Genomic DNA, 18,814 nt, shown 5'->3' on the forward strand with positions numbered 1-18,814 from the left:
GGGCAGGGCACAAAAGAGATAATTTTTTTAAAAAAAGAGTAAATACTATCCCAAACCCAAAAACCAACAAAATCAAAAATATAACACTTAACTGAGGCTGGCATAGGCATCACGGAACAGGCTCAATTACCATCCTGGCCCAACACAGAGGAGAAATAACTCTCTTTGTGGCTTTATGAAAAGTTAATAGGGTCGGGGCTGCCCCAACTATGGAGGGGGAACTTATTCCAAAAGGCAACAGAGAAGATACCTCTCCTAGATCCAGTCAGGTGAAAATGCCTCCAAGAACGGGCTGGAGCTTATCTACCTCATGCAACCTAGTGGGACCAGTGGAAATAATCAGAAATAGGCCACCCCACAAATAACCCGTCTGTTTTGTAGGGCTTTATAGGTGATAACCAGCACCTTGAGTTGCACCCAGAAGCCTACTGGGAGTCACTGCAACTCCCAAAGAAGTGATGTTACATGGGCAGAGCAAGGCACACCCCCCCCCCACCTCCCACCTTCTATTCAGCTTTCGGACTAGACCTGTAGTATATCTTCGGGTAGCCCACTAGGATAGGGGAAAAGGAAGGGGGATTTTAAATAAGGGTTGGCGGAGAGAAAAGAAAATTCAGGACGATTTGATCTCAGCGGTTTTGGATCTGCTTTCTCCTGGCAAGTGAGACTCAACAGATTTATCTGTGAAGGTAGGTGGGCCATGAACAATTCCTTCCGCTTATCTTTATTCATTGTGGTAGACATTTACTAAGGAAATTTAGACACTGCCTCGCCAGCTGTTTTTCTCATTCAGTTGCCAGCATAAGTGGCTTTCCCCAGGATAAAGTTGGCTAACAAAGCTGTGCGTTGCTGATGGAAATTCTTCCTGGTGTACAAAACTGCTGAAATGAAATCTGTTCATTTAAGGGATTTATGTCTCACCTGTCCTCCTGGAACTCAAGCTGGCATGCATTGGATTCCCTCCTCTAGTATTTCCCACTAGGACCCGCTGGAGCAAGCTGGGCTGAGAACTAGCTGCTGGCCCAGTTGCCCAGTGAGCTTCCCAGGCTGAAGCTGGACTTGAACTAAACTGGATCTCACCAGTCCCAGCCTAATACCTGTTCCAGCCTGGGGACAGAGTGAGCTGTGTTACTCCAAACCAGTGTTTCTCAACCTTGGCAACTTTCAGATATGTGGACTTCAACTCCCAGAATTGAACTCTGTACAAACCTGCTGAAATGAAATCTGTTCATTTAAGGGATTTATGTCTCACCTTTCCTCCTGGAACTGGCACGCACTGGATTCCCTCCTCTAGTATTTCCCACTAGGACCCACTGGAGCACGGTCATTTCAGCAGGTCCCCCCAGAGAGCCTGGCTGGGGAATTCTGGGAATTGAAGTCCACACATCTGAAAGTTGCCAAGGTTGAGAAACACTGCTCCAGACTCTACGGAAGCAATCCCATTTTTCAGTGCTTCCCCAAAATAACGTCCCTGCAAAGAAAACTGAAAGGTCAAAGAGTTATACTGGCAGTGAGATTTTTTTTTCCTTCTAACTTGAAAGAGCAGGGGTGTCCATAAGGGATGATCGAAAACATCAAGATGACAGCCATGAGGGGGCTACCAGAATGCCCTTTTTATATTTTTCTTTTTTCTTTTTTCTTTTGTTGTTCTTTTTTCTAAACTGTTTATGTATATATATGTATATTTTTTCCTTTTCCTTTTTTTCATTGCATGTTTTACTTGACCAATAAAAAATATGTTAAAAACGTTTCAATAGATTTTTAGATTAGATCTTTTTCAACAAGAACTAATATTTTACAAATGACCTCATTGCATTTATGTTGCTGGAGAAGCAGTGCAATTAATATTTTATTTAAATATATTGTTCCATTTGGGAAAGAAGTGAATACATGCATTCACTCAACTTTGAGATTTAATGTTTTCAGATGTTTATATTCTTTTGAAGTTTATCTCTATCACATGGGAGTTGACATCTGGACAACGAAATGGATTTTCTGTACCTTACTTGTCGCCAAAAGATTTAAGGTTCAGCACTGGGAAGACAAACCTATGGCTCCAATTATTCAGGGGTCTGCAGAATTGATTAATATAGATTAGCTACAGATGATGGTAGCGAATTATGACTTCTATTTATTGATGTATGTCTATAAATATATGGTCTGTATGTGTTTGTTTCCTTTTTAGCTTTTTTCTCCCTGCTTTTATAATTTGGTGTCTTCTTTTTCTTTGTTTTTCATTTTAGTTAATAATTTTAAAAAATTAAAAGATGGTGGCCATGACAACCTATCACAGCTGCCATCTTGACCTTTCTGACTACACCCTGGAGAATCTCTGTGAAGGGGTGTAGTCCATTTTACCAATATCCTACATTTTGTCACCTAATCCACATAAATCCAGTCTTGGCCACCCCAGTTTCTTGTCCTTTACCCCTCTCAGTGCAACATAAAACCTTGATGTTCTGGGGCTTCAATCGTTCCTCTTTCCTTGTTTGGTTCTTTGACACAACTTACATTTCCTGGCTGAGGAAGAGTTTCTTAGCCACTCATAGGCAGGATTCAGCTCATCAGAGGTGAAATCAAAGGGATCATAAACTGTCCGGCGGGGAGCCTCCTTGGGTGGGTGCATGCGCTGCGGCTGTGCTGTGAGGAGGCTCAGGCTGGAATTGACAAACACATCTACGGGGATAAAATACAGAAATCAAAATTAATGAGAAAAATTGCATTTTCAAGATATATCCAAAACCCCTTAGAATCTTGCACTGCAAACTCCTTGCCACAAACCCCCCAAATTACAGTCCCATTCTCAGTCACTACAGATGCTCTACATCAATGTTTCTCAACCTTGGCCACTTTAAGATGGGTGGACTTCAACTCCCAGAATTCCCCAGCCAGCCATGCTGGCTGGGGAATTCTGGGAGTTGAAGTCCACCCATCTTAAAATGGCCAAGGTTGAAAAACACTGCTCTAAATCCTACACCTCCAAAGTGGCATCTGTGAGCAACAATATGCCCACGAGCACCCTCAATGTTTGCCAGCCTCCCTGCCCCAGTTTAATGTTTTTTTTAATCTTTTCATTAAAAGAAATAATAATAAATGAGAAGCTGGCATTCTTCAAAGCAAGGTGTCAGCTTCTCACCTTTCTGTTAACTTCCAAGAATGCCCCTGAGCCCTGGAGATATTCACAGAAAATAAAAGTGCCCAGAGACTACAGCTGGGTGCTATTTGGAATTGTGCCCACCTACTGGGAGGAAAAAAAAAAGATCATAGTAAATTGGAGGGCAAGGGAGCTGCCCAACTGGCTTCTAATAAAATGGGCATTTTGTGATTGGCAGCCCTTTCATGAATGGGGAAAGCTCTTCCATCAGCGCCGTTCTGTGCCCGTGTCCTCAGCGTGTTCTCGGAATCCCTCATGTGTCTGTCAGCAGAGGAGTTGGGCGTCCCTGCCCTCACTCACTGGAACTCACCACCCATCTCTAAACAGACAGTGCCGTTACATCTTTTGCTCTGATCTTGATCGCTCCAGGCTCTGTTCTGCAGAAAAGTTAGACATCGTAGTCGATGGCCTCTCCTGCACGGGCCTCCTCTCATCCTCAGAATAAACCAAGCTATTGATCACTCACTCAGGGGCGCAAATCTCCCTCCCCAGGGAACCTCCCAGCCTAGCGATTCCCAAAAGTTGCAAGTGTGATTTTATCCCACGCATCACAAAAAAACCTAATTTGCCCACTTTAATCCCAGTTTTCCTGTGGCATGGCTCTGGGAGTACAACACAACTCCTGAAATTAAACTCAGCTGTCTAACATGTACTACACATACAAGCAGACAAGAGTGGCTGTTTTGCTAAAGGCTTCCCACCTGCTCGCTAAGGTCTCCTACTGATCCATCTTTTCCTTAAAAAAACCCAAAAAACTAAGCTTTCCACAGCACTGTTCCTCACCCATGTTGGAATAGCTGCATCTACTGCTCTCTGGTGGTAGAGAAGCCTCCCACTCCATGGGGCAAACCGACGAATTCCTCCGGGGTCTCTTATAAACAGGCTGGCCTTCTCCCCAGGTTTCTGCTGGGCGCTTGCAACAAACACTTCTTTTGCTGGAGATAATCACCACTTCCAGGTGCTGTTTTTGCATGGTGAGGTTCACATGAGGCCCAACCCAAGGCACCTCCTTCCCTCCCCCCACCCCTGCTTTCTGCACCCCCACTTTCCTTTCCAGGAAATGCAGGGACCCTAAAAAGTCAATCTACCCAAGAGGAGGAAGTCACCCGCATGTTCTGTGGGAGCTAATTTCCAGGTTGTGCAAACACAAACATTTTCTTTGGGAAGCCCAAAAAAGAAAGAAAATCTACCAATTTTAAGCTAGGGAAAACAATAAAGTAAAAAAAAAAAAAGGGGAGGGGGAAAAGCTATTGATTCCCTTTTATAAACTTACATATATACAGGTGTGGCATAAGGGTGGAGCCTAAAATAAAGCAAATTCTTTCTCCATTGGATTTTCTGTAATGTTTACATCCCCACCCTTCCCTCATTCTGTGGCACTGCACTATGTTGTAATGTTTGAATTCAGCTTAATGCAGTGTTTGAATTTAGCCATTGGTATTAGTCAACCAAGTTGTAAGACTTAAGTAAGCCATGATTTGTGCAATAAGCTACAAAAGGATGGTTAAACACACAGCCACAAACCACAGTTTATAAGCCCTCCAGAATATGCTATGCTGAAACCCTACAAATCACTTTCTGATTTAGTATTCCATGGAACTAAGCCATTATGAACCAGGCAATTACGGATTGTTCAACAAACTATTGTTAAAGTAAATCATTATTTGTTGTAATGTATTGTAAGGTTTTGTAGCCCAGAATCTATACTTTCCAATGAGACTCTAGAGCAGTGTTTCTCAACCGTACCAACTTTAAGACATGTGGACTTCAACTCCCAGAATTCCCCAGCCAGCCTTGCTGGCTGGGGAATTCTGGGAGTTGAAGTCCACACATCTTAAAGTTGGCAAGGTTGAGAAACACTGCTCTAGACCGAGGTTTTTTCCAAAAAAAATTCAGCTTTTATTTTGGCCGAGAGAAAAGCAGGGTGGACCACTCTCCGTCCGACTGGCAGAGGGAAGACAGAGAACAGCCACACCCTAAAACAGTTTACAACAGCTTTTATACCTTTTTGTCACCAGGAAGCATCTAGGAGGAGGGCCACACACACAAGTGTGCCTGTCTTCTAAGGTTAACATAACATTAGCTTAAGCAGCATAAAATAATAGTCAAGTCTCTAGTCCTCACTTGTTCCAGGGGTTCCTCATATGCAGAGGATGTGGTGGCATTGTGTGGTTAGAGGCAAGAGCAGGTGCAAAAGTTCATGCATGCTCAGGCAACGTGTCTAGGAGCTGGGAGGAGGAAAGGGGAAAGCTGCAGACGTTTCCCCTTTTCAGGACCTCTGATACGAGCAAGCAAGACATTTAGCCTTTAGCTTAACCACATCTTCCCATTTCTTTTTGCAACTCTGCAAACTGTTAAAATGTCCCTTTACAATCAGCATAACTTTTATATGCTTAGCACCTTATAACTTTAGCATCTAGACTGACCCTTAGCCACACAGTCAGTAGGTCAGCAAAAGCTTGAGGTACAGAAGCAAAGAAGCAACAGGCCGTTAACGCTCCCTACAGTATGAATCCATTTCATGAAACCAGGTTGCACAAGAAATTAAAAGCTCAAGAGATTGCTTTATTTTATCTTGGATTCCAGAAATTTGGGTCTATATTACCTGCGTAATATGTTGTATTACTACTACAAGTTTCCTATCAACTGCCCATCAGCTGTAATCTTGGCCCCAAACCCCAGTTTAGGAATTAGGCGTGGATGTTATGTAGATTCGCTGACTGCTGAGGTACTGCTGTTTCCTCTTTCTCATAAAATGCTGATGATTATGAAGATAGAAATGCAGACCTTTCCAGGTAATGTTAATAAAAAGCAGAATCGCTTCTTTATATCCATTTTCATTCAGCAGCTCAAGGTGATATACCTATTTTTTTTCCCCACAACAGCAGCTTTGTGAGATAGGCTGGGGCGAAAGAGAGTGTCTGGCCCAAAGTATGTCTGTGACCTTCCGTGCTTTTGGGTGGACTAGAATGTGGCTCTCCCACTTCTAGTCCAAAACCTTAATCCAGTGTTTCTCAACCTTGGCAACTTTAGGATGTGTGGACTTCAACTCCCAGAATTCCCCAGCCGATGATGAGCGAGAGAAGGGAAGGAGCTGTAACCCAACTTTGCTCTTATTAGTACAGGTTTATGGTTTATGGACATGTGCTGTCGGGGGGAGGATATATTTTGGATGAGGGTCACCTCTTGGAAGGAAAATCAACCACCGGTTGCCGGGTGGGAAGGGCAGGGCAAGTGTAGACAGGTTTTAGAGTGGTGGGTTTAGCCACCTGTCAAGTTGCCTGACTAGCTGGTCGTAAATCCTAGTGCTCCATCCCTGTGACCGCCCACTTGGGCTATTTCTTACACGGGTCTGTTGCTCTTCTGAAAGAGCGCTAAGCCTCGGTCCTAAGGTAGCCCAGCAAAAAGGTTGTAGAGGAACTGCAGAAGACGTCATTCCACGTCCCTCCTTCCTAGGAATTTCTGTGCTTCTGATTGTGCTTTATCGATGCTGCTTCTGTCGTGTGGCACAATTTGCTACAGCAGGGAGCCAAGGTTTCACTTCCACAGTCCAGTCTACTTCCTCCCAGGGTGTTACACTGATGTGACAGTATAGTGACGGTGGAGGATCTCAGCATACGGTGTAGTGGAGTGCCTAGTGAACAGCACACCCATTCCATCTGCTTCAAGATATAAAAAATAGCAAGATTCCCCCTGCAGAAGGAATTGAACATGTGCATCTCAAAGCAGGTGACAACAAGTTCAAACATTTGAAACCGAGTTCTTCCAGCTCAGGTTTTTGTCCAAATTTGGCAACTTGAAGATGTGTGGACTTCAAGTCCCAGAATTCCCCACCCAGCATGGGGAATTCTGGGGGTTGAAGTCCACACATCTTCAAGTTGCCAAGTTGAAAAAGGCTTAGAGTTTCCAAGATTCTGTACCTATCTCCAGATTAAGATCTCTTACTGAAGTCTGAATAGTTCTTGTTTCTTTGATCTTGCCCAACTGAGGGAGCTTGATGAGTAGACCAGCACCCTCCAGGAAAGGATATCGTCAAATAGAATGTCTGCATTTTGTGACTTATGTGAGGGGCAGCCTCTGACCCACTCATTCATCCAGCTGAGATTTAATGGAGTTTGTGATGCAAATATCAAATGACTTATGACTTGTCATTAATGCCATTAGCACCCTGGAGAATTACAGTGAGGGTTTGCATCTTGGCTACTGATGCTGCCAGCTGAGACCAATATTTCCATCATGTACTACTACACAACTTCCTTGGATGCAAATCCACACATGTGATTCCTTCTCCAGGTAGGAGAGAATGCTTTTTGAAGGAAATCCCCCCCCCCCGCCGTGCCCAGCGCTGAAAATAATTAACATTAATAGCTTTATTTATTCAGCTCAAGCTTCCCCATCCAAGGTACTCCTTACAACTTTGTAAGACCCTGCTGGCTTTTTATAAGCCCTTAAAGACCTGGTTCTGGGCCCGGGCCTGGGGATCCAAGTGTCTTTAGAGACCCATTTCTTGGTTATTTTACTGATTATAGTGAATGATTTATTCTCAGCTGCTATGTATTTTAAATTTTAAATTTTGTATTATTGTAATTTTTTTACAGTATTTTCTTTTTAATTTTGTTCACCACCCAGAGTCACTTGTTGAGATGGGCAGCCATATAATTAACTAACTACAGGTAGTTCTCAGGTTATGATGGCAACTGGGACCGGAATGTCTGTTGCTAAGCAATGCAGTCATAAAGTGCAATGTCATGTGACTGCATCACTTAGCAATAGCAATCCTGGCAGTCCCGATTGCCATCATAACCTCAGGACCGCGTGGTCATTAAGTGAGGACCTCACATGACCACGATATGGGAAGAAGCAGGAGTCCCAAGCAAGCAGGCTGGCAGATGAGAGCTGCGGGTAAGAACTATAGGTGGGCAGCTGGATGCCACAGGAAGACACTAAGTAGCGCAGAAGGGTGGGCAAAAAAGTGGCAGGAGCAACTTACAACCTCCTGCTGGCTTCTCCATTGACTTTGCTTGTGGGAAGCTAACAGGGAACATCAGAAACAGTGATCATATGCCTGCGGTTCGCTGCAATGTTGTAATAGTGAGCCAGGCACTAAGTGCCCAGATCATAATCACGTGACTACAGGGACACTGTGACAGCCGGAACTCTGGTTGTAAGTCCCCCTCATTCAGTGCGTCATAACTTTGAACAGTCACTGAATAAGTGGTCATAATCCGAGGACTACCTGTAAATAAGTAAATAAATGTCAGCATGAAAGTGTACTGCTACTTTGTGGTTGCCCCTAGCCTAAGATTGTGACTTATTCCCTATGGACTGGGGGCAGGTAAATGACAATGTTGTATGTTCCTACCTTTGAGAAATGCTTAGTGGCCTCTACTTGCATTGGGCAACCTAATCTCACAGATCCATCCTCAGGATGTCAGTCCTCCAAAGCTGTAAAACTGAATGGCCTCCATTTTCGTTTCATTCATTATTTGCTTTGGCATGTTCAGAAGGTACCAAAAAAGTATTGGAAAATTACTGTGGGTAATCTCCAGTTTAGTTTTCATCCAGAACACTCCCAATCAGTCGTTACGCTGGATTCAGATCAGAGCAAGTGTGCACACCACTCAGGTCAGCCAGCAAAAATATGGCTTGATATTTATTCATTATGAAATTTCAGCAAATATTTGAAATGTTAATTGGCCAAACAAGATAAAGGGCAGGCATAAGCAGGGGGAAAAATAACATGAACAGGCAAAAATTCATATTTTCTATATTTCTATGTATATCGAAAGGGACAGAATTTTCCAGAGCCACTGAAATCTATAATGTGGTTAATCTTAAAGGAAATCAATCCTGATTGTTCATTGGAAGGATCGATAATGAAGCTCAAGCTCAGATACTTTGGTCACCTAATGCGAAGAGAGATCTCTTTGGAGAAGACCCTGATGCTGGGAAAGATTGAAGGCAAAAGGAGAAGAGGATGGCAGAGGATGAGATGGTTAGATAGCATCACTGAAGCAATGAGCATGAAACTGAGCAAACTCAGGGAGGCAGTGAAGGACAGGAAGGCCTGGCGCAATATGGTTCATGGGGTCATGAAGAGTCGGACACGACTAAACGACTAAACAACAAAAATCCTCATGGAGAGTCCCAGAGAACATGGCCTTTGGTTATCCCACCCAGCCTTTACCCCTTTTTGTACATAACAGCAGAGTAGAGGTAGAAAAGAGGACACCAGGTGATTCTTCTTCTGTTCTGCATAATTAAAGAAACCCTTTGGTTTCTTAGGTGGGGATGATGAAGCAAAAAAGAAACTCTGTTCTCAGCAGGCCCAGGGTACAAGAGTAGAAAGGAGAGAGACTTCCAGGTTTACCTAGGCAGAGGGAAAGTATGTGTAATGGGTAGAAGGAATAACCTTGAGGAACAGGAGGAAAAGCCACTACCAAGACAATGGTCAGAGAAAAGAAACCTAAGTCCAGGGCAGAACTGTAACCCGAAAAACGTCTGAGACAAGACCTTCCCTATTTCTCATGAAGACAAAGGGAGGAAGGGGAGAAGTGTATTCAGACTTGCAAGATTCTGTTACTATAACCTTATAATAAAAGTAGTATTAGCATTCATAACTTTGGGTTCCTAGTCTGGTCTACCTTGAAGGGACGACAGTAAGTAAGTCATCTCAAGTCAAAAGCCACTGAGAAATCAGTCAAATAGGACTTCCAGGGAAGAAATGGCAAACTAAAAGCAGAGCGGATGACCGCAGCAGAATGGAGAGCCAGCAAGTAGACCGGCTCTTCGTAATTCCTCTCTGGACAAGGAGAAAATTGCCTACAAGGACTCCAGACAGTTGCTCCTCATGAGGAGACCACAAGACACAGTCTCCAGCAGGCTTAGAGCTGTGGGAGATAAGGGAATAGCCATCTTCACTCAAACCACAGTCGGCACCTTTATGGACACTGGGTTTGCATACTTCCTCTTCTAATCACTTTCGGAAATTGCTTGTTAACTGTTTTTCAGCTATTACGAACCTTTGGACTAACAAGTTTTACAGCACCAGGTGAGTTTCCTTCAATCCTTAATGGAAGAAGCTTTAAATACAATTTAAGGCCTTAAAACTTTTTTTCTGGAACAAACAGCAAAAGGATGATTAAAACTTTGATTTTAGAAAGTTACAGATCCAGATAAATTTGAAATTAGATTTTGGAATTAATTATAAAAATCCTTCCTGTGGGAAAATGCTATTGTTTTGAATTCTTAAACAAAAAAATGATAGGATGGGACTTTGAAGGTCAGACACTAGAGGGAACCAGAAGGAACTAAAGATTACAATTAAAGGAGAAGAAACTTAAATTTGACTTACTAATACAGAATGGATTTAAAATGACAAGCTACAAGAATGATATGGAAAAAGATGCTACACCGGGCATACAGAAGAAACCAGCTGATGCCTTAATAATGAAAAGGGATATACAAATAACAAACCAAGAGTGACCTGGATAATCTTCCTATATTGGATTTACAAGAGAGGCTTGTTAAAGCTTTGAAGAATTTTGTGAGAAGGGACAAATTAAAAATGAAAAGAAATCAAGTTTTAGGACTTTTGAAGGGAGTAAAAGTAAAAGAAGGAATATAAAGTTCATTTATTTGATCAAGGTTAAAATAGATTTGTTATCTCTGGTAATTCTTAATAGACTTTTGCTGATCAGGACTGAAATGACAAGGTTTTTAAGGATTTGTTTATAGATAAGAGAGGATATGGGAAGAAGAGATCATTTGCTGTATTTTAAGAGGTGATAAATTACTAAAATTGTTTATACTTGTGATGAAGGGGGAAGTCATTTCTTTATATATTTCTTTTTATTATATCCTTATTTTTTCTTTCATTTCTATTTTTTCTTTTCTGCACCTTCTATTCTTTTTCTTTTAGTTTGTATTAGTTATCATTGTAATTGTAATTTTTAATAAAATTACTATTTAAAAAAAAAGAGAAATCAGTCAACTAGAAGGAACGAAGGGAAACAAAAATCAGCCTTCCATGAGTGTCTAGGATGCAGAGCATGAAGGGAGCCTTAGACATACCACATGACCACCAATTTGTGATAAGTGAAGAGACTCAAAACATGCTTTTGCCAAATAGCAGGAGTCACAATAGTGGGACATTCCATCTTTCCACTGGCTGGACAGCATTTTCAGTACCCTAAGAACACATCTTGCCACACATACAAATGTTATGTTTTCATTGAGCTTTAACATTCTAACATTGTTTGCATGCAGCAAAATGGGTCCTCAGAACATGCAAAGGTGCTGAAGTTGTATTGTGGTGCCTGCAGGACAGGTGCATGTACTGACATATGGCTGGCAGATACTGCGTGGGGGAAAGTAGCAAAATGTGTGAAGGCCTTCCAAAGAAAGCCTCTTGTTGGTCCATCTTGGAGCTCTCTTAATGGGGGAAGAGCAGTGAGGTACAGAACTAAGGCTGAATGCTCCAGAGCTGTGTAAGGCTGAGGTGGAAGCCTGGAAGACTTTACCTTAGATCCAATCATCCAGATTACTCCCATTCTTCTCCCCCCTTTCCCCATTTCAAACTTCCAACTCTTTACTCCCACAAAATATTCCTAATCTTCTGCAAGGTGGGCATCTTGAGATTTAGCAGATCAAGCAACGCTTGAGGCTTCTCAGAACCAGCCAGTAAGAGAATTTGATTCTTATTTCAGGGTGAATCCTTAGCTGCAATTGTTTATGCAAAGCTCAAGAGCTATTGTTTTTACAGCACATCATGGCAAGTTCAAATAAGCTGGGCTAAAGTCCTCTTTGGCACAGGCCCGCTTCTATCGTTTGACAAGGCAGGCCAGATGCATTCTGGGAAACTGATAGACTGAGTTTCCAATAACATGAAAAGTTGATTTATGAGACCTGTGATGTAGGCTTTGCTTTCCCCAGATTGTACATAAGGAAAGCAAGCAATCTCTACACCAGTACAGTGGCAACCAATCACCATTAAGTCACAGTGCATTTATGAAAAGTCATGTGCATCATGGCAACGATGTCCTTTAGGGATAAATATGAGTGTAGAGAGGAAGAGTACAACCAAAGAGGGAAAAAACACTAAGCAGGAAGAACAGGAAGGTTTATTTTTAGACACACTTGAATTGTATAAAAATGTAAGTTGGCTATTAGATTCCAAAGATGACTCATTTATTTATAGCTCAAAACCTCCTGTCTGGATTTCTAAATATAGATCTAGAGGTCCTAAAGACTTATTTTCTATCCTGTTATACTCAAAAACCATGTTCCATTCCTGTCATCTTGTTAAAGTGGGCTCTCCCATACCTGCCTCTACCAAATGGGTTGCACTGTAACCTTCATCACCCCCGGTGGCATGTGGGGGTTGTAATCTTCCATATCTAAAGCACACCAGGTCAGGTAGAAGTGTACTTACTCAGAGGTCACAGTGAAAGAATCCAGAATCTTTTACCCTGTTTTGGATGACAAAAAAGATGGTGGAGACACACTTCTATATCTACATTTACATACCATGTATGAACCTAACATGTCTCAAGAAAATAATCTCATATCTCATGAAAGGAACTGCAAGTCAGAAATGAGAGCCAACCCCAATATCAGCTATTAATTGATGCTACCTGACCTTTCAGCCATTTGTCTTAAACTGGGGCCCTTTGTGCTCCCTTGACTCACGTGGGTTCACTTGATGTCTTGTTGATGTTCTTCACCACCATCCCTGACTTTTTACAGCCTCATAAAAGGATACATGAGTTATGTTTGGATGTATCTCTACCCATATAACACCCACTTCCAGAATTAAATTCCTCCTCCATTCTTCCCAGCACTTTTTCTTCTGAACTTAAGGCAGAGGAGTTAGATGGTCCAATACCTGTACATAGCTGGCTCTTGGAAGACAGTGGTAACTCCTCTTTTCCACTTACATCATGAAATACAGACAGGACCACTTCCTTTGCCCCTGAGGAGCTTGGAAGAGGATAACTCTGGTTTAGCATTATTTTGGTGTCTGGTAAATCACTGTGATTTGAGGAAACGAAATCCTGTTTATGAAGAGATCCAGTTATACTTTCTGGGAATTCCTTAGTGGAAAATGTTGAGGAAATTGAACCAAACGTTCCCAGTTTCTTCTCAGGTGAGCCTTTCTTCTGGCCTACTCTGAATGAAAAATCTAGAATAGTGGGAGAAGATGAAATAGGCCACTCTGGAAGGGTGGACAGATGGGGACACTCAACTGGCATTATTCCAGTCTTTGACAGATTGCTTGGCAACATCTCTATCTGAACACTTGACTCTGGGAAGTTGAGAGCTAGGTCTGAAACATGTTTCTCGCAATACGGGCTTCTGGATGCAGTAACTTCCTCAGAAATAAATGCTGGAGCAGACAGGTCATCAGAAGGAAGGCAGGCAGCTTCCACTACAGTCTTTGTATCACTACCCGGGGAGGTGAGAGCCAAAGAATGTATCTCTTCTCCACACTGCTCCTTCAGAACCTGGGAAGTTGATATCAGAGCAGGGCAGTTGTTGAAGGCTACTAGGCTACTTTGCATAGGTGTGCTAGAAGACTCTTCTGACTTAAAAGGAAGGTTGATAGATGTCAAAATATCTGTTGCAGGAAGAGATGATGGAAGCCCTTGATTGAGGAGAAATAGTAAACAGAGTTTCATCACTTGTTCATTCTGCCAATCAAAGACATTTCAAAATATCCTCCACAAGACTTGTGGTTTCCATACTTTAGAGTTGTCGCATTCTTCACAGTCTTATTTCTACTGAAGCAGTACTATGGCCAGTTCTCCAGAGGTTAGGGAGAAATAACCCTCTTCCCATCAGTGAATGTACATTAAATACCATAACCAGAGCCTTTTGTGGCAATAATGGAACAACTACCTGGGTCCTACATATGGAAGGGCCCAGAAAAAGTTGATCCATGCAATTAAACTAATCCTAGAATTAAACCAGTCAATCTTAAAGGAAATCAACCCTGACTGCTCATTGGAAGGATTGATAATGAAGCTCAAGCTCAGATACTTTGGTCACCTAATGCGAAGAGAGGACTCTTTGGAAAAGACCTTGATGCTGGGAAAGACGGAAGGCAAAAGGAGAAGGGGACGGCAGAGGATGAGATGGTGAGATAGCATCACTGAAGCAATGAGCATGAAACTGAGCAAACTCAGGGAGGCAGTGAAGGACAAGAAGGCCTGGTGCGATATGGTTCATGGGGTCACGAAGAGTTGGACACGACTTAACGACTGAACAACAACAACAAGAATTATTTTAGCATTTTTCCCCATCCTTATCCATGAGTTGATACAAAGCAGAGGCAACCTTGGTATAAGAGTTGTGTAAATATACATTAGTTTGAAATATTATCTCAAGTCTTCCCCCCACCCTTTTCACACATATCACCCCTGGCCAAGAAGTTGAGGTTTTAGGAATTCTGCAAGAATGGTCAAGGTCATTAGCCTTTCAACAGCATTCCTTCATTTGGTCCTGTACTGATTAAGGAGGTGCCATTGATATGGCATTTTTCTCCCTTAGGTAACATATTACTCTACTATTTGTAAACATGACACTTTTGTGATGGATTGCAGCAACATTCCTAGCAGGTTGGCTAGGAATAATGAGAGTTGTAGAGCAACACATACAGAAAGGGGCAAATGCCCAAAAGTTATTCTATCTTTGATGCTACCTATTGACTGAAGTGGAGGTCACAGCAATATTCAAACAGGGCTGGATAGACCTCTGGTTAGTTTTACCCTCTGAAGCCCTCAAAGATCAAAACTGGTGGCAAACCATTACAAATCGAAAGAAGAATTCATGTTTTTAGGAAGTAAAAGAGGTGATTTAATGCTGAAATAGGATTGACAAATCTATTTTACTTTAAAAATTCCAAAAATGTAAAAAAAAAAAAAAAAACCTCCACCTCTGCCCTTACATCATTACAGGTGTGGTCCTTGAAGGTCAAAAGAATGGCCCCTGGCTTCAAAGGTTGCCCACCCTTGAAACAGAGGATGCAACCTACCGCTATTTCCATGCTTGATAAGGGTGGCTTGTTCCATGGGTAAGTCTGGAGGTCCTAGAACTGAGTTCTGGTGCTTCCGGACCTTCTCCACAGCTCTCAGCCTTTCTCCCTGGCCACCCTTAAGGCTTACGTGGCATCCTGAAAAACCACCTGGGTTAGGAAGCCTGCTGATGGGGCATGGAATTCGACTAGCGGGGAGATAGGCCCTGGTGGAAAAAGTCAGCCTGGGTCCCTGCTTGACGACAGATGTTGGTGAGCGGATTGGAATGTGAGTCTGAGATATTGTTGCTGCTTCCTGAGAAGACTTCTTGAGTCTCAGCTGGAGAGAACAAACATTGTTGGGGCTATGTTGGCTGTGAGTTGCATTCCAGGGCCTTGGGAGACCTAGAGAGAGAAGAAGGCTGTTCATTATATTTCATTCATGCAACGAATAGTGTCAAAAAAGGCCAGATGTGCAACATGCTTAGCCAAAAAGCTCGGTCAATCAGCATGCATGCACCAGCATCTTAGGCCCTGCAGTGCCCAGCATTTTAAACTACTTTTGTGATTTACTCCATCATCTAAACTCAAAGCAGCTGCCATTGCACTTGTCAGCAGTGATATATGTTGGTTACAAGACCTGGTTTTTAGATGGCCACTCAGATTTGGAGGACACTGGTCAAACTGCAGAATACAGTGGAAATAGGTAAGATAGATGGCGGTGCGCACCTGTTAATTAAGCTTTAACCTAATATGGGTTAATACAGCCAATCTCTTCTCTTTCAGGCAACTCATAGGTGGAAAGTTCATCAAGGATGGGTCTGAATTTGGGAGCTGAGACCAAGTTTGTTTGTTGACAACGTGAGGGCAAAACCAGGTAATGTAACTCAAAGACGATTAGACAGGGAGCATTTTGGATCATGGGTGGAGAAGAAACAAGGAATTTACCCCTCCTTTCCCCTCTGTGATCTGTATCACCTTCCTCCCCACCCCAGGTGTCCCGCATGTCAGCAGTTCTGGGGGGGGTCATTAAAGATAAAGTCCCTTCAAGATATCTCAACTCCTGGTGACTATCTCTAATGTTCCAGCAGGGGGAGCCCTCAGCCTATACAGTACCATACCGTAAAGAATTAATTCAGCCCACACACTTCTGAAAGATAATACCACTTCTTTGCCTTGCTACCAGCAACAATATTATAGGTATTTATCATATTTATGTCCTGACACATTCAAGGCAACTTGCAACAAATTAAAAATAGCACACGTTTTAAAAAATGAAACCTCAGCAGAAAATCTAATTTAAGAGGACAGGAGCTCATTTAAGGAAAAAAAATGAAGGCCAACTCAGTGCAACATGAAATATCACACTCTCTCTCTAATCCACCCTCCTCATACTGCAGCTATTTAGAAAGATGAAGTGGGAGGGAGAGAGAAAAGTGTTTAAAGTCATGTCTAATTTCACTCTACCACTAAATACACCAAAGAGCCATTGTGACTTTAGCTAATGTCTGAAGATTGAAAAATGCAGGAAGGATGAGCATCCTCAGCGTGAGGGGCAAAGGAAGGGGAGTGACAAAATCTGCACTGCAACACTGCAGTGTAAACATAGCCCCTTCCACACTGGCATGTGACATCATGCCGCAAGGAGGAAAGGGCACAGCTTGCATTATGAAGTCACATTTCATTGTTTCGGCATCATCATCATGAGGAACAGATGCTCATGTCAAGAACAGGGGGAAAAATCATCTTGCAGTGCAGGGTCTCCATTTAAAAATATCCATCCCTGTCATCCATCTTGAAGATGGAGATATGAACAAGGACTTGAGTTCTTCATAGTCTGGCCAATTCACTTAGGACCAGACTGCCTTTTGGATATTGTCCTGTTAAGCCATGGTTTGTTTAATTATCTTTTTTTTTTTAATACCACAGTTGACTCGGTTTTCACAAGATGCTAAGCCATGAACCTCACTGGCTGGATTTGTGCGGAATATCAAGGCAGGAGATCATATTATGGCTGAACATCACATATCAATTCCATCTGTGAATTGCAGCTTATAACCTGGAAGCTGTGGAGGACGACTTGGATGAGGAGATTCAAGGTCATGGGAAGAAGGTCAAGCATCTCCTCGGCCCACAGCTTGAGCGTGTGAAAGTAAAGAGGATGAGACTGGCACCACCCTAAGGAATTCGGAGTGTTTAGTTGCAGGCTTGGGGAGTTAGAGTTAGCCTGGCGAGATTCTGTCTAGCAGGTGCAAGCTAATAAAGTAACTGAGCAATTCCAGAACCGTCCCGTGGAGTTTCTTGGGCTGAACCTGACAGAAGTCCACGAAACTGTTAATGAAATACGTTCTTCACTATCAACACTTGGTATAAGCCTTGCCCACAGGTACCCTTAATCACCACTCACTGGAGGGTTTTCGAGTCAAAAAGCCCTCTTTATTCTGTTTACCTGATTTGTTTTTTTTTAACGGGTCATATCTGGTTGTAGCATCTTGGCACATCTGAGGGTTTTTCTTCCCACATGGCCCATGAACTGAGAGCCGCGGCTGTTTCCCCATCTCATCAACCACCACTTGGTCCTTCATCTCGCTGGCAACAGCACAGAGCTGTGTTACAGGAGTCGTAGTCACTGCCAGTGATAGAATATTACAATTTTGGTAAGAAGACACATGTTCTCTGGGATCATAGAAGAAATTCAGGGCAGACTGTTTAATCAGGGAGGTCCAAAATTAGATCTGTGGTCCCATCTGGATGGATGGGGAGTTCAGTAGGGATGCTTGGCTCTGCTAGGGCTGCAAAAAATGCAAATACAGGAGCAAACAGGCGCTTGATTCCAAGGCAAGTTACTGATGCTGTGAATTACAGCATTTTATGCTTTACAATAGCAAATCTAGACCACCACTAGAAAAGAGCAGAGTTGGAGTATTATGTATCTCTTTGCCGCCACCTTGTGGTCACCCAAGTTCTAGCATTCCAGATTCATTACACCTGGATTGAAACCACCTTCTCCAATCATGCTATCTGAAGTTGATAGGAACTCTATTCCAACTCATTTGGAGGACATTAGACTGGGCGAGTTTTTCACTAGCTTTGTATATTTTACATGCAGAACTGCTCAAGACATTTTACAAACAGCAACTTCATAATCAATACTCAAGCTCTCTCAATATGCCACATTAAATCATAAAAAAGCCAGCCATGTTTTAACCTACAGTAATATGCTGGGCAAACTTGGTCATGTGGTTAATTTATGGTCCCATGTATCATGCACACCCAGAAAATTTGGTTAATCAAATACCCCAAACTTAAATTAATCATGGGTAAAAATAACATGTAATCACAGCCTTCTTAAACCACAGTAGGGAAATCTACATAATTAAGCAAACAAAATGGACTAAGCTATAGCTTGTTGAGCCATGGTTTACTGAATAAAGCTTAATAGCCCCTGTATAACCTGCTGAGCCCTAAAGCATGGTTTAAAATGCTCTGCAAAAAATTAAATGGACCACATTATAGCTTAGCACAATCTGGGAATCCTAGTATTGAAATAGAGCAAATCTATAAATACAGATAAACAGGATCAGAGCTTTAAGATTTTTTAAGGATAGGGGGCTAGGGGAAAGAAGAAAACTGACTTTCAGAGCAAA

Source organism: Python bivittatus, unplaced genomic scaffold (assembly GCF_059951505.1).
Source record: "Python bivittatus isolate LINGU-HERP-01145 unplaced genomic scaffold, Pbiv_v1 ctg000440_np1212, whole genome shotgun sequence".
Classification (NCBI taxonomy): Eukaryota; Metazoa; Chordata; class Lepidosauria; order Squamata; family Pythonidae; genus Python; species Python bivittatus.